The sequence below is a fragment of the Ascaphus truei genome, chromosome 15, assembly GCF_040206685.1.
Source record: "Ascaphus truei isolate aAscTru1 chromosome 15, aAscTru1.hap1, whole genome shotgun sequence".
Lineage (NCBI taxonomy): Eukaryota > Metazoa > Chordata > Amphibia > Anura > Ascaphidae > Ascaphus > Ascaphus truei.
In genome coordinates, this window is record NC_134497.1 from 45,469,997 (window position 1) to 45,496,871 (window position 26,875).

At 51.9% G+C, this 26,875-nt stretch overlaps 2 protein-coding genes across 2 annotated transcripts in view; one reads left to right on the top strand and one right to left on the bottom strand.

Annotated features, from left to right (window-relative positions):
* Positions 1-26,875, bottom strand: part of LOC142466893 (uncharacterized) — a 659,285-nt gene that overhangs the window by 109,517 nt on the left and 522,893 nt on the right.
* The window catches only part of LOC142466899 (uncharacterized), a 29,332-nt gene continuing 25,265 nt past the window's right edge, over positions 22,809-26,875 (top strand). Inside the window, exons 1-2 of the mRNA XM_075572494.1 lie at positions 22,809-22,824; positions 26,602-26,622. The gene's annotated coding sequence lies outside the window, so the exon portion shown is untranslated. The remainder of the gene's footprint in view (positions 22,825-26,601; positions 26,623-26,875) is intronic.

A 26,875-nucleotide genomic window follows, 5' to 3' on the forward strand; every position in this document is an offset into this window, starting at 1 on the left:
TGCACCTTAGGAGTACAAAGAGTCTTCTCTAAAACTGCAATGGCCCTAACCACAGGGGTACCTAACCTGACAAAAACATGAATTGGTGTGTTTTCTAGTGCAAAATCTCTGATCACAGGACTCCTAACCGATAGTGAGGGTATCTGGGTTTGATTAGAGAAAAAATCAGATGTATTGATAAGTGACATAGAAACACTTACTGAGATACTAAATTTGCTGGACATGTGAGAAAAAATACCCTTTAAGACAGGAGTTTTAATTTCTTCCCAGAGTAACCCCATGTTTGCTGGGGCATATTTAGACACAGTACTGAGGGACTGGGTTTCAGCAAAGGCAGGACAGCTAAACAGCTCAGAGTTAAACCCCAGGACTTGTAATATATGCATGGTGACCTCAGACAGTACTAAGGGAGTGACCACAGATATGCTGATCCCTGGAGAATTAGCCTGGAGAGAGAAATCAGGGGGACCCCCAGACAGGATACTCCTTGTACAGTAGGAAGAGTTTCAGAATCAGAAGGAGAATCATTACCTCTCAGAGTCTCAAAACTAGAAAGACACAATTCAGCGAAAAGGGAAAGAGTGTGCAAGCTTTTTACTAATCTATATGGAAAAGCGTCACTTTTGGGAGAAAACCGTGCGTCAGTAAACATTCCTGGGAACATAATATGAACCCCAGGAGAGACATACAGACTACTGTATGCCTTTAACCCTAAGCTTAAAGAGGAGGAGAACTCAGACAGTACATGGGGGTTAATCATAACTGCACTGGTCTCTGAAGTAGGTATTTGGTAAGGAATGTCTGGGAAACCAGAACTTACTGCAGACTCCATAATGTGGGAACTATGCGCTGAAGCAGGGATCACCGCTATGTGGGCGACAGGCTGGTTCAGTGAAATACCCGGGAGAAGGAACTCTGCGACTAAGCTTAGGGAAAAACCTGACTCCTGAATACATTTAACAGGAACCAGAACTTTAGCCGAAGTCTCCGGAGACGAAACTGCGGAAACTTGAGCTGAAGCAGGGGATTTATAGCAAAGAATATCTAGAGACTCCGTACGGTTATGGGAATCCCTCAATGCAACCTCTGCTGTCTGACTTGTGGACTCATTCTCTGAGGCTACAACGAAGGCATTAACTTGGAGGCAGCAAGAATTTACAGGGGTTAATGCAGACAATGCCTGAGAGTAATACATAGGTAACCTTTTCTCTGTATTAGAAGAGCGCAGGAATCTCTCGTCTGAAGCTAGGGGCGTGACCGTGGCTGACAGAGAACAGGGATTTACCAAAGGAAACTCAGAGAGCTGCCCCACAGAGGTTAATACAGAAATAACCCTGGGAACAGAACTTAGCGATTCTTTCTCTGACGGGGAAAGCGCACAGAACTGTCTAGCAGAATTTAAAGCTGGAAAACCCTCAAGACCTAGAGAGAGGGATTCAAAGCTAGAAATAGGAGAACTAAGGGACTTATTCTCTGATACAAGAACCTTAGTGTTAGTTAGTGACACATATGTGTTCTCCAAGGGGACCTCACAGGACTGATCGGCAGGGGTTAATGTAGACATATCATTAGTGTCAGGGAACCCGGGCATACAATCAGAGCTTGGGACTGTGGCAGTTGCTACGTTGGGAGATATTGGTAATAGTTCTGTTTGGTCATCTCCCGGAGAGAGAGATACGTCCCCCGGTTTAGCAACAGGACTGGTAGCCGAGGGATACCGCCAAACGACGGCGTGAGCGGCTAAGAGACGATCCTGTTTTAACAAGCAATCATCCAATGCACGGGAAAGTAAATGCAGCGTCTCGTGAGCGAGAGCCACCATGACGGAAGGTTCCGGGAATACTATAGGAATGTCCAAAGATAAAGTCAGGGCATTGAGTGTACTACAGGCGTTGACCAGTTCCACAGGACTCAGCTCCTCCCCAGTTAAAGGGGAATCAGGGGAGCAAGCAATGTTAGCAATGGCCAAAACACTGGCCAGATACTGTTTTAAGTCTCTGAGGCAGTAAGCCTTATAAACCAGATTATTACGGCATTTCTTTTGCAAGGGAGTCAAGCCCTCCAACATAAACGGATCTTCCATCAGAGGTATTATATCGCACAAATAATTATTCTCAAACTGGGACTGGTCTACAGGCTGGGACAGGTTTTTAGGAAAAAACTTACCAACCCACACCTCAGCGGGGTCCGAGTTTGTAGGGCCGAGCATACTGTCAGGGTTCTGCTCGCCACAAACCAGGGTCGGACCGCGAGGCTGAGGTGGGGTTGTAAAAGCACCGACCTGAGACCGCGCAGGCTGATCCGGATTGCGCAGTTCGTAGTCATATGTCGCAGGATCAGGATTAGAGAAGACAGCGTCGTCGTTGTACAAGCCAGGGTCAGAACAGGAGACGTCAGGATAAACATTGTCCATGCAGGAGTTCGGCAATAAGGAGATAGGAGAGACCCGCTTCAGCTTAGGAGCGCGGGGTTGGCCTTTGCGCGAGCGACGACCATGGCCCATGGTGCTGGTCACAGGAGATGGTAGGCAGACCAGAATAGCACACCGTCTTGCTGCACGGGTGCACCAGTGCTACAACGCAAAAGTCCTGAGCGGGCAAGGGAATCCACTGTTTCAGCGCAGGAACCAGGACACGGCCTCTCTATATTAGGGAAAGAGTAGGCCCCAGGAACCAGGAAGCTGTAGATACAGGGAAACCTCCGCTTCAGTGCAGGAATCCAGGAGACTGCAGAACGCAGGGACGAACCTCTACTTTAGTGCAGGAATCCAGGAGGCTGAAGGACGCAGGGACGAAACCTCTGCTTCAGCACAGAGGAACAGAAGCTGAAGGACGCAGGGAATACCTCCGTATCAGCATAAGGGAACAAGCGGCTTGAAGGGAGCTGAAGGATGCAGGACGTAACCTGTGTAACGGTATTTCTGGCCCGGCCTGACCCACCCAATCTCACATTGGCCCCTGTGGTCTAACCGGACCCCATTACAGTGTGAATATGCCTGATGGTGCACCTGCTGGCTACAGGACTCCTGAGTCTCCCGCATGATGGTGTGTGGGGAGAACCCGTCAGACAGGCAGCTGAGGTAGTGTGCTGAGTCTCACCTAGTTCCAGTGCAGCGCCTCCACCTCACCAGGGTCCCTGCGTCCGCAAGGGGATGATCCTGGCGAGGAACTCCTCCGTGGTGCTCCTCTCTGTACACTCATCCCAGATAGATACACGAGAGGGTTTCTGGCTGAACTCATCTTTATTGACACGGCAGGGCAACTGCCCTCCACAAGGAGTATCTTCAGCCGCTCATCTCGCCAGTGCTCCCTTTTGATAGGTATATCACCTAGATCAGGGATTCACTATTCCCGCAGGAATCACTGTCCTGTGCCAGGTCCCTGGACACAGCCTCCCATGGAGTTACTATAACATAACTGACACTCTGATAGAACTTGAACTCCTTCCTCAGCTCTGACAAGAGCTGGAACTCCTTTCTCAGCAGAACAACTAGCAACTCCACAGCAACTAACTTTAGAACACAGTGCTGTGCCTTATGTAAGCTTCTGAGGCTGACACACCTCTGACATCACTAACCATGGAGTCAGAGCATGTGACCAGTCCCAGCCATACACAGAGCACCCCACCAGGGTGTGAGGGAAAACCTCCATGATTACTGCTGGCATGCCCACACTTACCAGGCCTTACTGCCAGCAGGAGAGATGACTGTAGGCATTTTACATGACCGCTACATTCTCCCCCTAGTGAATCCCATCGTCCTCGCTGGGACCTAAATTTGCATACCTCTTTCCAGGAAGCACTGCAACACAAAACATAATTAACGTCACACAAATTTCCTCATAATACAGTACACATGAATACAGTCATCCGCCAAGCCCGCCCCGACCAGCAGCCACGAACCCGCGTAATGTCTCAGTACCCCCTTAATAATAGTGATCTGGGTCAGGTTTCCTCACTTCCCGGTTACCCATATCCAGGACCGTAACATAATAATGCCTAGGTGATCCTCTCTCTGGCACATAGGTCACCCTATGTTTGTGGATATTCCTCCCTATGCTCCACACTCGCATCAGGGTGTCTATCCTTTCCTCCGCCTTCTTACCTACAATGGCGCTCCCCCTATTGGCTAAATACAGCTCTATAGTTTCTTGGAGCCACGTTTCCCTATTGTCCTCAATTTCATCCATCAGGGGCTCCGGAACATAGGGATACTCCAACCCATGGGATTTTTTATATTTGACTATTATAGCCCTCTCCGCCCTACTGACCCTGGTCAGATCAGCATTACCTGCCCTCCCAGGTAACACCCATGATAGGGGCTCATCATGATCTACTGGATCTGACAGTGTGTCGGGACCCATGGGCGCTATGTCTCTACGCTCCAGTTGGAACCACCTCTCCTGTAATTCCCTATCCCTCTGCTCGGGTGTGAACTCTCCCTCTTTCCACCAGAAATCTACCACGTCCTCCCGCCGGATGAGGAACCGAGTACGGTCCATCCATGCGGAGTACCCCTCAAATAGTGGAGCCCACCACCGGGTCTCCTTAAAGGGATTAGGCCCTGGTTCCCGGTCGTCGTCAAATGAAAATACCCCTGACGACCTTGTGGATCGCGAGTTGAACCACCTCGAGGACCCCGGAGCCTTTACTGCCGGTTGGGGTGCTGTATCCGCCACCCTCAATTCCCCTCCTCCCCGTGAATCACCTTCCGTAGCTCCACTGAGCTGCCTCTCCCCAGTCCGTTTTTCCTCCCCCCCCAAAGGTATGTCCACAAGTTCCAAGCTGGGCGGTGAACCCGGTGACCGTGTGATAGGGGTAGGGGCATTAGCTAGGGCATGGGGTTGGGTATAGGGGCATGGGACGGGACCCCACGGGGTTACGACCCGCTCCTGGCTGTCCGTAGACTGGTCCAAGGATGATGTCTCACCCTCCTCAGTCCTGAGATCGTCTCTCCATTTTCTGGGCAATACGAGCGGTCGGGGACCTTCCCCCAATCGCCGAAGCGTCGCTGCTTCCCCTTCCTGGGTTCCGCCGTCGCCACCGGAAGTGACGTCCTCCCCGGAACCGGAAGCGTCGCCATCTCGCGTTGGACCCCCATGCGGGATCTCTTCTTCCACGACGACATCCGGTTGCTCCGCCGTCGCCACCGGAAGTGATGCCGTTCCTCCACGTGCGCGTTGAGCCTGGCGCGGCCCTTCCAGCGCTTCGCCGTCTGTTGTGACCAGGTAAGAGATAGGGCTTTTTGGCTTACCCGTCCGCAGGGGTGTAGGCGTCTCTCTCCCATCTCCGCCAGGTCCTGGGATGGCGGGACTCCGTCGGTCGGATCGCCGATCTGCGGGGGACGTCCGGTCACTCACCCCACGGGGCGTCGTTCTTCCCGTCTGTCCTTTCTGCTCCGTTTTTGCTACCGCCAGCTCACGAAGGTCCTCATCAGAGTAGTCCCCTCGCCCCGACCTAGGGGTCGCGGGGCGGGGTGAAAGTCTCTTTGCCCCTGTCGCGGGGTTTAATCCAGCCGCCTCAATGGCCAGTGACCCAGCCGACTTGACCGGCTCCAGTCCCCTGTCTCCGGGACTCGCGCGGTTGATCCACAGCGCGCCCGGGGACTCAGCAGAGCGCCGTGTCACATCCACCGGGGGGGTCAGCAGGCTGTATTGGGACGAATGTGGGCATAGGCCACAGATACAAAGTCCCGCAATGAGGGCAACGTGCCATCGTATTCACAGTACCTCCGGGCAGCCCGCATTGTAGGCAGAGCCCGACCACCGTCTCAGTATTGGCCACCCTCACCACCAGCACCCCGCCGGGCACTGAGTAGGGCTGGGTGGAGACCATAGTGCCCACAGTGGAGGAGCAGGCCATTCTTTGTACAGGAGTCACTTCCTGTACAGGTCTCTCCTTCTCTGTGGTTCCTCGCAACTGACTGGTGGAAGTTGCTGGATCCGCCACTCCCTGCTTCGGCTCCTCCCTTCTCTGACAGAGTTGGAACCCGCCCCCAGGGGTTGCAATAATGGGCGGGTCCCACAGGGGAATATCATGCCCCTTAATTAAGGCCGCACCTCTCTCAGTCCTGGTGGGCGCGGTCTGCGTTTTCGCGCCAATTTCCTCCCCAGAGCTGGAGTCCTTTCCCGCGGCTAGTTCCCGCCTTCTCCTTGCAGCAGCTTTTTGCACAAGGTACCTTTGCTTGCAAATCACCTCCACGGCCGGAACTACTTTTTGTAGTGGCGCCGTCTGGATATCAGTCCCTGGGCCCAGTGGGTGCATCCCCACAGGCCATAATTGAAAGTCACTCCCCCTGGTAGAAATCAGGGGAGGGTCCCATAAACTCAACGGTTGACTCAGCACAGGGGCTGAATTAGTCACTGTCCATCCCGGCGCAGCCATAGCTTTCGCGCCATGCCCCCCATCAGGGCGGGGCTCTGCTGTTCGCGCCATTCCCGGCCAGCTCTGTGCAAGTCCTGCAGCAGCCATTTTTTCTGCGCCTGGCCCATGCGGTTTCCCTAGCAAGCGGGAACCGCCATTTTGGTTGGTTTTGGCGCCCAAAAAGTCCATTCGTTCGCTCTCCTCACGGGGTTCTCCCCCAATTATAACAATTTCTTCACACTCTTCAAGGGTGGCCCCTCGCTGTCCCAGGCAGGATAAAAACGGGGCAGCCACGGCCTTTGCTCCGCTCCAGAGCAAACTCGTTAAGGACAATTCAGCGACAGTCTGCTCTTCAGTGGGTTGCACGCCACGGGTGCCCTCCCCATCAGCCTCTGTCCGCCATTTTACGTTCTCCGCGCCACGCGGATCCTCCACTCTCTCATAACAGTTGTCGTACATGAGGCTCCACTCTGCGGGGCAGCCACCACACCGGTACAATAAAGATTAGCTCAGATGCACCACCACATGTGTACCTTATCTAGGTGTGACCCAGTGTTGCACTACCTCAGGCTAGGCTCACTCTCTCAGTGTCTGCTGTGACTCCTTCCTCCCAGTCTGTGCTCCCTACGGTGAGTGTCTGGAATGGCTAGGTACTCTGGCTGGCTCTGCCATGCAGTACTTGGGGCGTCTACCTGTCTTGGTCAGCCTAGCGCAGACCCTCTCCAGGACTCCTGACCAAGTTAACAGGCTGTCCCTTCTGGCATCCTACCAACTAGCACTGCCTCAAGGTGACTCGGTCAGCTATAGCCCGCTCCAGACCCCTCACTCCCTTCAGGCCCCTAGGTTGTCCCTGCGAACTGACAATATCCCGTCAGCCCCCTGACTACCCCTAGGTCCGTCCCTACTCAGCACAAAGTGGCAGCAGACACTCTCCCTGTTTCCAAGTGACCTAGCTAAAAGCCTGTCCTGTTGACGGATCTGATCTCAGCAGCTCGCCTCCAAATGTAACGGTATTTCTGGCCCGGCCTGACCCACCCAATCTCACATTGGCCCCTGTGGTCTAACCGGACCCCATTACAGTGTGAATATGCCTGATGGTGCACCTGCTGGCTACAGGACTCCTGAGTCTCCCGCATGATGGTGTGTGGGGAGAACCCGTCAGACACGCAGCTGAGGTAGTGTGCTGAGTCTCACCTAGTTCCAGTGCAGCGCCTCCACCTCACCAGGGTCCCTGCGTCCGCAAGGGGATGATCCTGGCGAGGAACTCCTCCGTGGTGCTCCTCTCTGTACACTCATCCCAGATAGATACACGAGAGGGTTTCTGGCTGAACTCATCTTTATTGACACGGCAGGGCAACTGCCCTCCACAAGGAGTATCTTCAGCCGCTCATCTCGCCAGTGCTCCCTTTTGATAGGTATATCACCTAGATCAGGGATTCACTATTCCCGCAGGAATCACTGTCCTGTGCCAGGTCCCTGGACACAGCCTCCCATGGAGTTACTATAACATAACTGACACTCTGATAGAACTTGAACTCCTTCCTCAGCTCTGACAAGAGCTGGAACTCCTTTCTCAGCAGAACAACTAGCAACTCCACAGCAACTAACTTTAGAACACAGTGCTGTGCCTTATGTAAGCTTCTGAGGCTGACACACCTCTGACATCACTAACCATGGAGTCAGAGCATGTGACCAGTCCCAGCCATACACAGAGCACCCCACCAGGGTGTGAGGGAAAACCTCCATGATTACTGCTGGCATGCCCACACTTACCAGGCCTTACTGCCAGCAGGAGAGATGACTGTAGGCATTTTACATGACCGCTACACCTGGAATCAGCATTGGAGAACAAACGGCTTGAAGGAAGCTGAAGGACGCAGGGCGGAACCTGGTATCAGCAAAGGAGAACAAGCGAGAGCTTGTGGCAAAACAGTTGACATCCAGTTAGGACTATGCTCGGCAAGGAGCATTATGGGCAAGCAATACTTAAAGGCCAGCGGGCCAATCCCCGGCGGGGGTGTGAAGGTCCTGCCCCTAATGAGTGAATGCAAGTATAGTTTGCAATGAAAGGCTGCACAGCTGCAGTAGATATCAGAGGGAGTGTGTATTGCTTTGAGTGAATCCAGGCTGCAGCAAACCTCAGGAAAGCTGTTCCAGAACTGCACCGGTCTGCAAGGTAAGGTAACCAGTAAACCGTGGAGCGGATTCCTTACACTCAGAACCTGCTGAATCAGAGGCAATAATAGACTACGTGGATGATTGCCGCCTCCCCTCCCTGACAGAAGAGGAAAATTCCTTGCTAAACGCTAAAATATCGCTGGAAGAACTGACTGAGGCAGTGAAATCATCAAAAATCGCCAAAACGCCGAGCCCTGATGGCTTTACCAATGTCTACTATAAGAAATTCCTACCAATACTGTCCACCCATTTAATAAACTTGTTTAACTCATTCATGGAGGGGAATCCAATCCCACCATCAATGTCATTAGCTAACCTAGCCATCATACACAAAGAAGGGAAAGACCCGACACATTGTGGAAGTTATAGGCCAATTTCCCTCCTGAATAATGACCTCAAACTATATAGTAAGATATTGGCGAACAGACTGAATCCCATTCTACCTAGATTAATACACATTGACCAGGTCGGTTTTGTCTCGGACCAGGCCTCGGACAATACCCGTAAGATAATTAATATAATTGATCATGTCCATCTGATCGGTGCCAAGGCAATGCTGCTGAGCCTTGACGCAGAGAAGGCATATGACAGAATTGATTGGCTATTTTTGGACAACACTTTAAAGAAATTTGGCTTTAAGGACTCATTTTTAGAAGGAGTTTGTGCGCTCTATCAGAATCCGTCCGCTATGGTAAGACTACCTGGCGGAAACTCTGAAAGGTTCCAAATCAAAAATGGCACGAGACAGGGTTGCCCCCTGTCACCCGTTCTCTTCGCTCTCACTATTGAAGCTCTAGCGACTAAAATACGAAATAACACGAATATCCAAGGTATTACAATTAGAAAAATAAACTACAAAATCTCTTTATTTGCCGATGATATCATTCTAACTTTGATCAAACCCCAAACTTCCCTTTCTAACCTTCAAAGGGAACTGATGGATTTTGGCAAAATATCAGGCTACAAAATAAATAACGAAAACTACGAAGCCCTTAATCTAAGCCTTTCAGACCCAGAAGTGAAACTGCTGAAATTGAATTTCAGCTATAGATGGTGTTCCTCATACAGTACATTAAATATTTGGGAGTAAATGTATCAAGGAACTACCGATCTTTATACCAAGATAACTATCCAGCTCTCTCGGAGAAAATTAAAAAAAGACCTGGACAAATGGGAAGGTTACCAGATTTCCATGATTGGAAGAATGATCTCAATTAAGATGAACACACTCCCCAGATTATTATATTTTTTCCAAACGCTTCCGGTACAAGTTCCTGGCGCTGAATTTAAAAATATTAAAAATAGGCTGTTTAACTTTATTTGGCAGGGCAAGAGACCCAGAGTCGCTAGGTCAGTATTGTTGTCACCAAGAGCAAGGGGGGGGCATGGGCGTACCAGATATATATATAAATACTATCTGGCTGCCCAATTAAAACAAGCAGTAATGTGGAACACAGACCCAGCCCATTGTTGCTGGCTGGAAATAGAGTCACAATATGCCAAAATGCCATCTCTACCAGCGTGCCTCTGGAACCTGGATAGAGGAGAAATGCAATTGCACAAACTAAAACTGAGGGCGACAAAACATACACTACCGACACACTTTATTGAAGTGTGGTCGGTACCGCAAGCCGGGAAATCTCCCGGCTTGCTTGTGGCTGCCCCTCGGCGTGCCGCGCGGTCACGCGTCATCGGGAGCGTGCGCCCCCTGCACGCGTGTCCAGGGGCTCCCCGAGGGAGCCCTGGTGTCCCGCGATCGCGGGACAGCGGCAGGGGGTTCCGGGGGACCCGGCGGACCCGGCAGTGGTAGGGAGAGCGCCCCGATCGGAGGGCGCTCTTCCGCTGCTTCGGCGCGCGCCCGTCACACTCGGGCGCGCGCCAGGCTACTGCTGCGGCACAGAACGGGCAAATGCTCGAATAAACTGTGCCGCAGCAGTACCTGGGAGGTCAGGTCAAAATGTAAGTCCAGATTTGGGCTATCTCCCCTCAGCTCACAACTCACGCCCATCTTTAACAATCCGAAATTCCCTCCTGGATGTGGATCCAGACTGTTCGATCAGTTAAAGTTGAAAGGAATCAGGACGATTGCGGATCTTTTAAGCCTGTGGAAGCTCCTGAGCTACCACGATTTGCGTGCTAAATATGAAATTACAGAATTGGACACATTTAAATATCTCCAAATTCGACACTTCATTCAAAAAATATCCCAAAACTAGAATTTCCCCCTCTCACCAAGTTTGAGAACTTGTGTAGAGCCAATGCTCACCAAAAAGGTCTAATTTCAGAAATTTATGCCGAACTGGAGAAATTAGCGGACCTTCCAAACCATGATTATATGCTGAAATGGCCAGCAGATCTGAATATAAGTATTGACAGAGAGGACAGGGAAGAAATTTGGGAAGCAGCCTCTGGAACTTCCATATGTACCACAACGAAGGAGAATATATATAAAATTTTATTTCACTGCTATCCTACTCCAGTGAGATTAAAACAAATCTACCCTCTGGCATCCGATCTCTGTTGGAGAGGCTGTGGACAAAGGGGGGACATGGCCCATATTTGGTGGACATGCCCAGAAATGGAGAAATATTGGGCTGCGGCCCAAAGTTTCATAAAAGAGGTCATCGGCCATGAGATACCCATTGATCCACTGACCTACCTACTGGCCAGGCCAATGAATGAAATTGACCGTCTAGTTAGGAAATTAATCTCCTTCATTCTCACAGCGGCGAGATGCGAAATAGCGGCCTCCTGGAAGATATTAACCACCCCCTCCAAAGGAACTATAAAAAAGAGGGTCAACAAGGTGATGCTTATGGAGAAGTTAACGGCTCTCCTAAAGCAAAAATTAACTGCTTTTTACAGAATATGGGAGCTTTGGTGTTTATGTTGTATAATTGCCTAATAAAACTATTTGAAACAAAATAAAAAGTAAATAAGGCACATGGCCCCGATGGCATACATCCAAGAGTTCTCAAGGGGTTAAGCTCAGAAATAGCGAAACCATTATATTTAATATACAAGGACTCCATTTCCACAGACTCAGAACCACAAGATTGGCGTAAAGCAGATGTGGTGCCTTATTTTAAAAGGGAGCTAGATCACAACCGGGAAATTACAGACCTGTAAGCCTAACTTCAATAGTGGGGAAACTACTTGAAGGTTTAATACGGGATAATATTCAGGAATACCTAATGGAAAACAAAATTATTAGTAATAGTCAGCATGGATTTATGAAGGATAGATCTTGCCAAACTAACCTTATTTGTTTCTTTGAGGAGGTAAGTAGGAATTTAGACCAGGGTATTGCAGTTGATGTGGTCTACTTAGATTTTCCAAAGGCTTTTGAAACGGTTTCACAGAAGAGGTTGGTGTACAAAATAAAGAAAATTGGACTCATTAATAATATATGCACCTGGATTGAAAACTGGTTAAAGGACAGACAACAGAGGGTTGTCATAAATGGAACTTTTTCAGGTTGGGCTAAAGTCATGAGTGGAGTACCTCAGGGATCGGTACTGGGACCCCTGCTTTTTAACTTGTTTATTAATGACCTTGAGGTTGGGATCGAGAGCAAAGTCTCCATCTTTGCTGATGATACTAAATTGTGTAAGGTAATAGAATCAGAGCAGGATGTAATTTATCTTCAGAAGGACTTGGAGAGACTGGAAACGTGGGCAGGTAAATGGCAGATGAGGTTTAATAGAGATAAATGTAAGGTTATGCATTTGGGATGCAAGAATAAAAAGGCGACTTACAAATTAAATGGAGATGTATTGGGGAAATCCTTGATGGAGAAGGATTTAGGAGTGCTTGTAGACAGCAGGCTTAGCAATAGTGCCCAACGTCATGCAGTAGCTGCAAAGGCAAACAAGATCTTATCTTGCATCAAACGGGCAATGGATGGAAGGGAAGTAAACATAATTATGCCCCCTTCCCGCCTGAACCCCTCTTGATTGAGGGACAACAGGAGTTCGAAGTACAAACCGTCTTGGACTCCAGGCTCAACCATGGCAAAATCCAGTACCTGGTTCATTGGAGGGGCTTTGGCCCCAAAGAGCATTTTTGGGTCGCAAAGGACCAACTTCACGCCCCTAGGCTTATTCGGGCCTTTCATCAAAGGTTTCGCTACAAACCATCCCTGGGACGCCCGGAGGTTGTTCCTGAAGGGAGGGGGGTACTGTGAGGATCGACAATCGGCCGCGCCTCTGTGACGCGACCCGTGACGAGACGGGTGACACGCGCCGTGCTATCAGGCTGGAGACACTGCACGGACCACGCTCAGACGCTGCCACCGTGATGTCACGGGTGATGTGCACTGCATGCAAGCTATGCTCAGGTGCCGCATTGCCATGGGTACACGAGGGGTTCATCTCCACCTATACTTCACCTGCACTTCTCCCCATCCTTGTCTATCAGTGGACTGAATATGTCTAAGGGGCGGGTTTCATTCATTACCCTGCGGCAGTCTGCTATCTTACCATTGGCTGCCTGTTCCTTAAATGCTCAGCCAGCCCTGCTGCAAACTGGCTGAGCATAAACTTCGGTTTGTGTAATGTGTTTGCCTCAAACACCCTGCTGCCCTACTATTGCCTTGTCTTACTTCTCTTGCTCCTGTTTGATCTCAGCTAGTGAACAGGTATAGGTGACCAGCACATCAAAAACAGACTGAATCCTATTCATAAAGTATAAATCTCCGCTTGGACCATTCCACTATATGAGGTATTATAATAGCATCCCTGGCAGGGGATAGGGGACTAGTACCTAGTGCTCACTAGCACACATGTATAGTCAGACAGATAATGTCACTTATAAAGCTATGTAGACCCACAGGGGTAACTCACTGTTGGGGTTCCCAGGTCCTCAGTGCGTCCAAATGCGGTTCCAGATGGCGTGCAGATCTACCAGAAGGATGAACAGGAGAAAAATGGAGAAGGGCAGCGCACTGCCATAAAAACAGGAAGAGGCTCACAATAAAATTAATCCTTTATTCTTGAAATGGATCCAACAAGACCCCTAGAGAGCTCAAAAAATCACCACACCTACGCATTTTGGGCCGTGTGCCTTTTATCAAGATGTATAATATTATACGAATCCACCATCATCTAAATACAGTTCCTGTTCGCGCCAAAACCGTGACGTCACGGCCCGATATCCAATCGGTTTGCTGCTCGTTCGTGCAGAAGCTTCGATTGGTTAAAGTGTGTCTCAATCGCAAAACTTTACTGACACTGAACGTGTCATTCTGAGCCTCCTAAAGCCTTGGTCCCGCTGCGTCCGTTGGCGCGTGCGGCCGCGTGCGCCACCAGCCCCTTACCTTCAATCTGTTGCTCCCTGCTGCCTCCTCCCTCCGTGGCTCATTACATGCTGTGACGCGTCAGCCGGCCAGCGCTACCAGAAGAAGGTGTTCTGGAGCGTTGACGCGTCACGTGGTGCGCGTGTGAGCCAATGAGGAGGTAAGCAGGGGAGCAGGGAAGGAGCTCGTAGGGAGGCAACCTGTTGAGCTGTGTGTCATGGCTTGTTTTTTTTTTTTTGCCGTCTCAGTTTTTTGCCGTCTCAGATTACGCCAGAGCGTGATCGTATCTCCGGGCTCCTGCACACTGGAGGAGGGGAGGGGGGTACGAACGGATGGACCCTCCGTTCAAACCACGCCCCCCCCCCCCCCCCGCTCAAACCACGCCGCCCCCTTCCCCCCCGCTGCATGCTTCTCGCCGCTGCCGCCCCCAAGCTCCGCTGCCGACACGTGCACCGCCAGCTTCCACATCTAAAAAACGGGACCAGAGAGAAAAACCGGGACATTTCAGGGACGGACCGACAACCGGGACAGCACAGAAAAAAGCGGAACTGTCCTGGCAAAACCGGGACGTGTGGTCACCCTACTCAGACGCTGTATCAGGAACTAATCAGGCGGCGGGGGCTGCTCCGCTTGTCTCACAGGTGTTGGGGGTAAGGTTAGGGGTATTTATAGGTGTTTGTGATGATCATGTGTAAGGTCTGAGGGACAGGATTGTCCTGAAACGTTACTGCTTTCTTATTGCTCTGATGTACTAAATACAGCAGGAGTTTTTTTTAACTCCATTTAAAGTCCCCTGTGTGCTACCTCTATCTCCAATTTCTACCCCCCAGTCAGAGATCCCCCCCCATTGTGTCACAGAGATTCCCCCCTACCCCCACTCTCAGAGACCACCCCTCCCAGTCACAGAGATCCCCCACCTCCACTAACAGTGATCCCCCCAAAGTCACAGAGATTCCCCCTGATCAGCACTTCCTAGCTAGTTTCCATGGTAACCGCAAGAGGCTTTTGCATGTCTCTCCTGTTTGATCTCACTGAGACCCCGTACTGGGGGTGTCACTGCTGTGTTTTTGTTAGGCCTGGGACCCGCTGCGCTCGTTGGCGCGGGCGGCGGGTCGCGAGTTCCCCACCAGCAGGGGAATCCCCACCGAGCCGGTCCCGGTCCCCCCTGGCGGCACAACGCACTACAGGCTGTGGCGCGTCAGCCGCTAGGAGACACCAGAGAATGGTGTTTCCTAGCGTTGAGGCGTCACGTGGTGTGGCTGTGAGCCAATGGGGAGGGGAGGCTTCGGGAGGAGGAGAGGCTTCGGGGAGCGGGGAGGAGTGGAGTGACAGCAGGTGAGTGCCTGTCTGTGTGTGTGTCTGAGTGCGTGCGTGCGTGCGTGCCTGTCTGTGTGTATGTGGGTGTCTGTGTGTGTGTCTGAGTGCGTGCGTGCGTGCGTGCCTGTCTGTGTGTATGTGTGTGTCTGAGTGCGTGCGTGCCTGTCTGTGTGTATGTGTGTGTCTGAGTGCGTGCGTGCCTGTCTGTGTGTATGTGTGTGTCTGAGTGCGTGCGTGCCTGTCTGTGTGTATGTGTGTGTCTGTGTGTGTTTCTGAGTGCGTGCGTGCCTGTCTGTGTGTATGTGTGTGTCTGTGTGTGTGTATGAGTGCATGCGTGCCTGTCTGTGTGTATGTGTGTGTCTGAGTGCGTGCGTGCCTGTCTGTGTGTATGTGTGTGTCTGTGTGTGTGTATGAGTGCATGCGTGCCTGTCTGTGTGTATGTGTGTGTCTGAGTGCGTGCGTGCCTGTCTGTGTGTATGTGTGTGTCTGTGTGTGTGTATGAGTGCATGCGTGCCTGTCTGTGTGTATGTGGGGAGGGGGGGGGGGAGGGAGGGGGGGGGGGAGGGAGGGGGGGGGGGTAGCGGCTCCCTCCGATCAAGCCACGCCCCCCCTCCCTGTCAATCCTCCCACTCCCGCCCACCTCCAGCCCGGGCTCCCGCTCCCTACAGACATGCGGTCTGTGTATGTCAGCGCCCCGCCTGTTAGCAGTGCGAGTGCGCTGACTCTGGGAGCGGGGCCTTAGCCTTACCGGGGGGAGAGATATTACCAAGAGGATCGGAAGTGGGCAGAGCAGGCAGGAAGTGCCCAGCCCCCGGAGTTATCACTTGGTGAGTCTCTGTAACAGGAGAATATTATATGTAGTGGGAGCCGGTCACACGTGGGATAAGGTGGGTGGGGGGGGGGGCAGTAGGAGCAGGTCACAGGTGGGATGAGGGGCGGGGGGCAAGTAGGAGCCGGTCACACGTGGGATGAGGGGGGGGGGGGACAGTAGGAGCTGGTAACATGTAGTTTGAGGTGGGGGGGACATTGTGATCCGGTCACACGTGGGATGAGGTGGGGGAGGCAGCAGTGGAGCCGGTCACGTGGGATGAGGTAGTGGGGGGGAGGGGGACAGTGTGAGTCAGTCACACGTGGGATATGGGGGGGGGGCAAGAAGGAGCCGGTCACACGTGGGATGAGGGGGGGGGGCAAGTAGGAGCCGGTCACACGTGGGATGGAGGGGGGCAAGTAGGAGCCGGTCACACGTGGGATGGGGGGGGGGGGCAAGTAGGAGCCGGTCACACGTGGGATGGGGGAGGGGGGGCAAGTAGCAGCCGGTCACACGTGGGATGGGGGGGGGGGGGCAAGTAGGAGCCGGTCACACGTGGGATGAGGGGGGGGGGGGCAAGAAGGAGCCGGTCACATGTGGGATGGGCGGGGGGCAAGAAGGAGCCGGTCACACGTGGGATGGGGGGGGGCAAGAAGGAGCCGGTCACACGTGGGATGAGGGGGGGGGCAAGAAGGAGCCGGTCACACGTGGGATGAGGGGGGGGTGGCAAGAAGGAGCCGGTCACACGTGGGATGAGGGGGGGGGGGGCAAGAAGGAGCCGGTCACGTGGGATGAGGTAGTGGGGGGGAGGGGGACAGTGTGAGTCAGTCACACGTGGGATATGGGGGGGGGGCAAGAAGGAGCCGGTCACACGTGGGATGAGGGGGGGGGGCAAGTAGGAGCCGGTCACACGTGGGATGGAGGGGGGCAAGTAGGAGCCGGTCACACGTGGGATGGGGGGGGGGGGCAAGTAGGAGCCGGTCACACGTGGGATGGGGGAGGGGGGGCAAGTAGCAGCCGGTCACACGTGGGATGGGGGGGGGGGGCAAGTAGGAGCCGGTCACACGTGGGATGAGGGGGGGGGGGCAAGAAGGAGCCGGTCACATGTGGGATGGGGGGGGGGGCAAGAAGGAGCCGGTCACACGTGGGATGGGGGGGGGCAAGAAGGAGCCGGTCACACGTGGGATGAGGGGGGGGGCAAGAAGGAGCCGGTCACACGTGGGATGAGGGGGGGGTGGCAAGAAGGAGCCGGTCACACGTGGGATGAGGGGGGGGGGGCAAGAAGGAGCCGGTCACACGTGGGATGAGGGGGGGGGGGCAAGAAGGAGCCGGTCACACGTGGGATGAGGGGGGGGGGGCAAGAAGGAGCCGGTCACACGTGGGATGAGGGGGGGGGGCAAGTAGGAGCCGGTCACACGTGGGATGAGGGGGGGGGGCAAGTAGGAGCCGGTCACACGTGGGATGAGTTGGGGGGGGCAGACAGTGTGAGCCGCTCACACGTGGGATGAGGTGGGGGGGGGCAGTGGGAGCTGGTCACACGTGGGGAGGGGGACAGTGGGAGCTGGTCACACGTGGGGAGGGGGACAGTGGGAGCCAGTCACACGTGGGATGATAGAAAGAAAAAAGATGGCGCTAAATGAGCCAATGGTAGTAATGGTTTTATTATCACTATATAAATGGAATGACGCCTGCTGCTGAGGTATATTAGAAGGGAGTCTTCAATTCCCATAAAGAATGGATGAAAAGAAAATATGGAATCAATTGAAAAGAGAGAACCCTGTGTCTCAGAGGCCAAGGAATTCCGAATAAGCCCTCACTCTAGGGGCGTGTGGTACAAATAACATTAATTTTAATAAAAATAAAACAAAAACTTGATACTTAAAAAACCAATTGTCCCAGCTGGGTGCAAATTACACCAAACACAATATTAAGCATATAAACTAAAAATAAAACATTTATCTTAGTATAAGCTTCTGAAAAAAATATATATATATACACACACACACAACACATTTAAATTGTCTGCAGGATTAGTGATCTGTATGGTAGGCTTGTACGTCCTCCCTGGGGGAACAATTAAGACTATTGAATCCTTTTTGTGAACCCCGTAGGTGGCACAAACAAAACCCAACACGGATGATCACCAATAGCTGACTCCAAGGAGAAATCACATAAACATGTTATATCAATAAAACCACTGAAGTCCAGCTGATGGTATGTGGCAGTCAAATGTGTTAATGAGAAAAAGGTAGTAGTACTAAACTTCTTCGTTTAGGGCACGCTATATAAAAAGGCTCGAATTTGAGATAGATTGGTGTAAGTGATGGTAAGAATAGTCAATCTTTATATTCCCGTACTTGTAGTATACAGTATGTGGCTGGGTAAGAGGGAAGAGGTAAAAGAGCAGTGGAAACAGATCTTGAGGAGATATCTTACACACTATTTGCAGCTCTCACAAAGTGAAAAAATGGATACTAATGTGCATGCACAGGTTGAGTATATACGGGTATTATCCCCTCACCTGGAGCATTCCTGGCTCTTCACACAAAACTTGAAGTTTTCCACAATTGTGTTTGATCTCTCAACGGAGAGGTATTGTGACTCCACTCACCAGGTGCAGACTGCAGTTACCTGTTCTGAGTATCTGTGGGATACTACAGGTGGGAGCAGTTCCTCTCTACTCCTTGTCGCCTCTGGCTTAGTCGAGTGGTTGCTGCACACGTCCTTGGGGTACTGCGACCCGCTAGCTGCTCCACTTTCTCCTCTGCTGTCCAGTGCGGTTCTCCGTCCCCAAGTATCTTAGCGGTCACGTGGTACGCCTCCAAATGGCGCTGCTAACTTGGTGTCTCAGCGTCTTGCGTCTTACGTCTGCACCTCACATCTCTTACTCCAGCCGTCCCCCGTCGATCGTGTGGTATCCACAATGTTAGGAGTGTTGGCGCCAACAGAGAAATGGAATAGATGTGTCCTCTTTCTCACACATACTGTACACCACTTCTTTGACTGGTTAAAGGTTCAAGTGTTTGTATAATTAACCATACGTGGGATGAGGTGGGGGGGACAGTGGGAGCCGGTCACACGTGGGATGAGGTGGGGGGGACAGTGGGAGCCGGTCACACGTAGGATGAGGTGGGGGGGACAGTGGGAGCCGGTCACACGTGGGTTGAGGTGGGGGGAACAGTGGGAGCCGGTCACATGTAGGATGAGGTGGGGGAGGCAGCAGTGGAGCCGGTCACACATGGGATGAGGGGGGGGGGGGTAAGTAGGATCCGGTCACACGTGGGAGGGGTGGACAGTGGGAGCCAGTCACATGTGGGATGAGGTGGGAGGGGGGGACAGTGGGAGCCGGTCACGTGGGAGGGGGGGGCAGTGGGAGCCGGTCACACGTGGGTTGAGGTGGGAGTGTGGGACAGTGGGAGCCGGTCACACGTGGGATGAGGTGGGAGGGGGGGACAGTGGGAGCCGGTCACACGTGGGACGAGGTGGGAGGGGGGGGGGCAGTGGGAGCCGGTCACACGTGGGATGAGGTGGGAGTGTGGGACAGTGGGAGCCGGTCACACGTGGGATGAGGTGGGAGGGGGGGGGCAGTGGGAGACGGTCACCCGTGGGATGAGGTGGGAGGGGGGGGCAGTGGGAGCTGGTCACACGTGGGATGAGGTGGGAGTGTGGGACAGTGGGAGCCGGTCACACGTGGGATGAGGTGGGAGGGGGGGACAGTGGGAGCCAGTCACACGTGGGATGAGGTGGGAGGGGGGACAGTGTGAGCCGGCCACACGTGGGATGAGGTGGGAGGGGGGACAGTGGGTGCCGGTCACACGTGGGATTAGGTGGGGGGGACAGTGGGAGCCGGTCACACGTGGGATGAGGTGGGGGGAACAGTGGGAGCCGGTCACACGTAGGATGAGGTGGGGGGGACAGTGGGAGCCGGTCTGTGGTTTTCCAGATCCCTGTGTGGTGTGGTGTATGGGTGATTTTGTCCCATGACATGCTGTTTTAATTTCTCCTTTATGTACGCAGGTTACCTACTTTTGTCATTAATATATTTATTTTTGATATACTACACCATGAGCGCTGTGCTATATATATATATATATATATATATATATATATACACTGTGTGCTCATTTGCATTTCATTTCCCAGAATCCCTTGCTGCAGTGGAAGTGCTGTATGCTGGGTGATAATGGGGAAAGGCGGGGTTGCAGACCTGCCTAAGACATGCAGATGAGCATACTGCTGCGGCACAGTTTATTCGAGCATTTGCCCGTTCTGTGCCGCAGCAGTAGCCTGGCGCGCGCCCGAGTGTGACGGGCGCGCGCCGAAGCAGCGGAAGAGCGCCCTCCGATCGGGGCGCTCTCCCTACCGCTGCCGGGTCCGCCGGGTCCCCCGGAACCCCCTGCCGCTGTCCCGCGATCGCGGGACACCAGGGCTCCCTCGGGGAGCCCCTGGACACGCGTGCAGGGGGCGCACGCTCCCGATGACGCGTGACCGCGCGTCTATGACGCGCGGCACGCCGAGGGGCGGCCACTAGCAAGCCGGGAGATTTCCCGGCTTGCGGTACCGACCACACTTCAATAAAGTGTGTCGGTAGTGTACAGTTATATTTGCATATTTGCTTTCCTGTGGAGGGTTTTTGTCACTTTTTTTACTCACCATAACTTAACTCAGTATTATGGTTTAGCCTATCCCATAGCCTCTCTTGCATTCCCAGTAAAATCAACCCCACACTGATGAGACCCATCAAGGTCGAAACAGCTGTCTGTGGGTGGTTTTCTGGGTATGCACCTTAACCCTGGCTGTGCTCAAAGCTGTGACCATGCAGCAAGCTTAAGCCTATAGGGAACCATGTTAAAAATGGTTTTTGAGGCAAAAAGTGACACTGTGTGCTCATTTGCATGTCATTTCCCAGAATCCCTTGCTGCAGTGGAAGTGCTGTATGCTGGGTGATAATGGGGAAAGGCGGGGTTGCAGACCTGCCTAAGACATGCAGATGAGCATACAGTTATATTTGCATATATATATATATATATGGAAGAAAAGAGAAAAAAACAGGCGCACACCTAGTGCATTAAAGTATAACAATAGATTTATGGAACATTAAAAACAGACAAATGCCCACTCACAAGTGTAACGGTATTAAATGCAGTTATGAGATAGGCCCTCATAAGCCAGTGGTAGCGTCCGGGTCAGCAATGGTGTCCTCTCATGCGCGGTCTCCTTCTACCGGAAGTGATGTCCACCCGGTCTGGTGTCCCGCAAAACGGAAGTCCCTCCAGGAAACCGAGCCCTCGCTTATAATACCGTTACACTTGTGAGTGGGCATTTGTCTGTTTTTAATGTTCCATAAATCTATTGTTATACTTTAATGCACTAGGTGTGCGCCTGTTTTTTTCTCTTTTCTTCCATAGGTATCCATAGGGAGTTGTGATCCCTTGCAAACGGGCTGCCTATACCTGGATGCATTTATCTGGAACAGGACTTTTAAGGTTTCAAAGGTTTTTGGGTTTTTTTTCCATTTGGAAATATATTTTTTATATATATTTTTTATATTTTATATATATTTTTAATACTTTTTCAATATATTTTTTTGTGATGCATATTCTATATTAAAATCATTATTGTATTAACATGTTTTATCTTATAGTTACATAGGTTATTTTTATATTTACCTCATAGGCTACATACTCACGGTTAGGCAGGTTATTTCATTAGGCGCTCTTTTATTATTTTTGTTTTGTTTATATATATATATATATATACAGTGGTTGACAAATCACCAAAAAATCTACTCGCCACACAAAAAAATCTACTCACCACCTAGTACCAAACGTGTGCTGCTTGGGCCAATATTTACTCGCCCGGGGGTTAAATCCACTCGCCCGGGGCGAGCAAATGTATAGGTTTGTTGAACACTGTGTGTATATATATATATATACACACACACACACACACACACACACACACACACACACACACACGTGAACTTGAATAAGAGAGCGTCTGCAGCAGTTAGTAGGGGTGGCTCGACACCACCAAGAGCTAGAACAGAAAAACAAAAGAAAACAGCGCACAGTGCTCAGTGTAGTATATATAGTGCAGTGTGTGTGTGTGTGTGTGTGTGTGTGTGTGTGTGTGTGTGTGTGTGTGTGTGTGTGTGTGTGTGTGTGTGTGTGTGTGTGTGTGTGTGTGTGTGTGTGTGTGTGTGTGTCAGCTGCACAGTCACTGGGTCGCCCCCTCTCCCCCCTCCCACCCTTTGTGGGATGTGGTTAACATTAATTGTCACAATGTTATCCTCTCCCTCACACAACTAACATCAAGAACAGGAAATATAATAATCACAGTGTATAATGTAACAAGTTTATCAAAGTGACAAAATAGCAAATATTCATCTTATTTATAGCACCCTAAAGAACTGAGCAGCCATGGGCGTCCGCAGGGGGGGGCAAGGGGGGGCGCTTGCCCCCCCCTGGATCCTGGGCCGCCAACAGCGGGGAACAGAGGGCACTGGCGTGACAGGATTTAGCGCGCTCTTCTGCAAAAAAAAAAAAAATCCCTTGTCTCCTGATTGGCTGGCGCGTGTTGGCACGCTGCCAGGATTTTTTTTTTTTTTGGCCCTCGCAACTCTATCTCAGCGGTGCGCAAAACTCGGGGGCGCCAAATTATTTAGGGGGGGGCGCAGCCTGTGCGGCGAAACCTGGGGGCAGAGCAGTGGCAGAGCAGTGGCAGAGCAGTGGCAGAAGCTCCGTGCTGCTGCTGCTGCTGTTTCCCTGTGCTTGCAGAGGGGGCGGGGCGTCCCTCTGCACACAGACACACAAGCCCTCCTCTTCCTGTCTTTACAGCGTGGGGAGCCGAGCAAGCAGTACAGGTGTGTGTGTGTGTGTGTGTGTGTGTGTGTGTGTTGTGTGTGTGTGTGTGTGTGTGTGTGTGTGTGTGTGTGTGTGTGTGTGTGTGTGTATATATATATGTATAGTGGTGTGTGTGTGTGTGTATATATATGTATAATGGTGTGTGTGTGTGTGTGTGTGTGTGTGTGTATATATATATATGTATAGTGATGTGTGTGTGTGTATATATATATGTATAGTGATGTGTGTGTGTGTGTGTGTGTGTATATATATATGTATAGTGATGTGTGTGTTTTGTGATTGAATGTGTGCTGTGATTGTGTGTGGTGTGGGGGGTGTTGTTTGTGTTGTGATTGTGTGTGTTGTGTGGTGTGATATTAGTGTGTGTTGTGATATTAGTGTGTGGGGGGGTGTTGTGTGTGTTGTGATTGTGTGTGTGGTGTGTCTGTGTTGTGATTGTGTGTGTGTGTATGGGTGTTGTGATGAATGCAGCGTTGCACAAACTGGAGGGTGTACGCTCTCCCAAGCTTGGCGCTTGGGGAGACAAACAAAATTGACATTGAAGCATGCGCAGCAGCAGTCAATGCGCACAACCCCACACCCCACACACAGCCACACACAAACACAGAAATAGCCCTGATCCATACCCCCCACTCGTGCTTGCAAAATTATGCAGGACACCCTGTGCTTATGCTTGGAGAGTTGGTGATGTCACCACTCTCGCGGCAGCGTGGACGCAGCCTAATTTTGCAAGCGCGAGCTGTTGAAACATATTTGTATTTACATTGTATATCGTTTAATAAAGGGGGGGGTTGTTCATGTGATTTTGATTACGTCAGGCAGGGGGGGCCCGAGAAATTAAATGGATGAAAAGGGGGGCTCGGCATAAAAAGTTTGCTCACCCCTGCGGAGTCTATCTGACCTTGCATAGCGAGGCCCGCCCTTTCCTGCATGGAGCAAGTCAGGTGACTACTGCTCCATGCCACTCTCGCTTCCCCCTTGTCCTCCTGCTCTGATTCCCCCCCCCCCCCTGCTCCGATCCCCCCCCCGTTCCAAAATCTTCCGCCTGCTCTGGTCCCCCCTGTTCTGATTCCCCCCCCCCTGCTCCGGTCCCCCCTTCCCGTTCCGATTCCCCCCCCCTGCTCCGGGTCCCCCCTTCCCGTTCCGATTCCCCCCCCCCTGCTCAGGTTCCCCCCCCCCCCCCCTGCTCCGATTCCCCTTGTTGCGAGTGTCTATGTTTGTGTCTGAGTGTGTGTCTGTGTGTGTGTGAGAGATCAGGGGGGGAGGGAATGAATGTGAGGAGGACGGATTCAGGGAGTGGGTTTGAGTCAGAGGGGGATAATTGATGGAGGGGGGAGAGTGAGGAGACAGGGGGTGTAATAGAGGAAGTGAGGAAGAGAGGGGTGAGGGGAGAGAGTGAATGAAGAAGAGAGCGGGGGTAAGAAGAGATGGGGCTACACCTTGGGACTATCTGCATTAGAGTGGCACCAGACAAGGTGTGTGTGGTGTGGTGTGTGTGTCTTGAGTCTGAGAGAGGAGAGAGTCCTGAGTGAGAGAGAGTGTCTGAGTGAGAGAGAGAGTCTGAGTGAGAGAGAGAGTCTGAGTGAGAGAGAGAGTCTGAGTGAGAGAGAGAGAGAGTCTGAGTGAGAGAGTCTGAGTGAGAGAGTCTGAGTGAGAGAGAGAGAGTCTGAGTGAGAGAGAGAGAGTCTGAGTGAGAGAGAGAGAGTCTGAGTGAGAGAGAGAGAGTCTGAGTGAGAGAGAGAGAGTCTGAGTGAGAGAGAGAGTCTGAGTGAGAGAGAGAGAGAGTCTGAGTGAGAGAGAGAGTGTCTGAGTGAGAGAGAGAGTCTGAGTGAGAGAGAGAGAGTCTGAGTGAGAGAGAGAGTCTGAGTGAGAGAGAGAGAGAGTCTGAGTGAGAGAGTCTGAGTGAGAGAGAGAGAGTCTGAGTGAGAGAGAGAGAGTCTGAGTGAGAGAGAGAGAGTCTGAGTGAGAGAGAGAGTCTGAGTGAGAGAGAGAGAGAGTCTGAGTGAGAGAGAGAGAGTCTGAGTGAGAGAGAGAGAGAGAGTCTGAGTGAGAGAGAGAGAGAGAGTCTGAGTGAGAGAGAGAGAGTCTGAGTGAGAGAGAGAGTCTGAGTGAGAGAGAGAGTCTGAGTGAGAGAGAGAGAGTCTGAGTGAGAGAGAGAGTCTGAGTGAGAGAGAGAGTCTGAGTGAGAGAGAGTCTGAGTGAGAGAGAGAGTCTGAGTGAGAGAGAGAGTCTGATTGAGGGAGGGATTCTGAGGGGGAGAGAGTCTGAGGGGGAGAGAGTCTGAGGGGGAGAGGGAGAGTCTGAGGGGGAGGGGAGAGTCTGAGGGGAGAGAGAGAGTCTGAGGGAGAGAGAGAGAGTCTGAGTGAGAGAGAGAGTCTGAGAGAGAGAGTCTGAGGGAGAGAGAGAGTCTGAGAGTCTGAGAGTGAGAGTCTGAGAGGGAGATTCTGAGAGTGAGAGTCTGAGAGGGAGATTCTGAGAGTGAGAGGGAGAGTCTGAGAGGGAGAGTCTGAGAGGGAGAGGGAGAGTCTGAGAGGGAGAGTCGGAGAGTCTGAGAGGGAGAGTCTGAGAGGGAGAGTCTGAGAGGGAGAGTGAGGTCTGAGGGGGAGAGGGAGAGTCTGAGGGGGAGAGGGAGAGTCTGAGGGGGAGAGGGAGAGTCTGAGGGGGAGAGAGGGAGAGTCTGAGGGGGAGAGGGAGAGTCTGAGGGGGAGAGGGAGAGTCTGAGGGAGAGTAAGTCTGAGAGGGAGAGAGAGTCTGAGAGTGAGAGTCTGAGAGGGAGAGTCTGAGAGGGAGAGTCTGAGAGGGAGAGTCTGAGAGGGAGAGTCTGAGAGGGAGAGTCTGAGAGGGAGAGGGAGAGTCTGAGAGGGAGAGAGTGAGAGTCTGAGAGGGAGAGTCTGAGAGAGAGTCTGAGAGAGAGTCTGAGGGAGAGAATCTGAGAGAGAGAGTCTGAGGGAGAGAATCTGAGAGAGAGAATCTGAGAGGGAGAGGGAGAGTCTGAGAGGGAGAGTCTGAGAGGGAGAGTGGAGAGTCTGAGAGGGAGAGTCTGAGAGGGAGAGTCTGAGAGGGAGAGTCTGAGAGGGAGAGTCTGAGAGGGAGAGTCTGAGAGGGAGAGTCTGAGAGGGGAGAGTCTGAGAGGGGAGAGTCTGAGAGGGAGAGTCTGAGAGGGAGAGTCTGAGAGGGAGAGGAGAGGGAGAGTGAGAGAGGGAGAGGGAGAGTGAGAGAGGGAGAGTGAGAGAGGGAGAGTGAGAGTGAGAGAGGGAGAGTGAGAGAGGGAGAGTCTGAGAGGGAGAGGGAGAGTCTGAGAGGGAGAGGGAGAGAGGGAGGGTGTGTGCTTTGTGTCTGTCTGTGAATGAATACAGACACCAACCCACAGACAGTCAGTCAGTCACCCAAGTGTCAGTCACACACGAGTCAGTCAGTCAAAGTGTCAGTCACCCACCCCGTCACCCCCACACCCCCACACCCCCACAACCACTCTCTCTCTCTGTCTAGTTAACATTATGCCCCCCCCTGAAAATATTTCTGCGGACACCCATGTGAGCAGCCCCTGGGAAACAGGTCAATTCGGAGGGAAACCCCAGAGAAGCTGCAGTCAGGGTGCAGAGCCAAGTGTGGCAAATTCCAATGTTCTGATTGGTCAGGGATCTTCACCAGGGCTCCCTATTGGACAGAGGAGGTGGAGGAGGGACCAGGACACAGCAGGTCATGGCAGGAGCTGATACAGTTCTTATCAGTCTGTTTGTGATCATCTTTCTACAACATGTCCCTTTGTCTTCCAGCTCCCGAACCAGCTCCAGATGGTGAGTATTTAGCTAAATATATATATCACTTTACACAATTCATACTTTGATGTTGTATTTATATTGAGATTTATTTTGCATGACATATTTGTTAGATTGCATTTCAATTAACTTGTACTAATTAATTTTACTTGTTCATTGTTTTATGTTTGATTCATGTTCATTTTCCTGCCGTACAATATACAGGCAGTCCTCGGTTATCCGACACAATGCGTTACTCAAAATGGCGTTGTAAAGCGAAACGTTGTAAAGC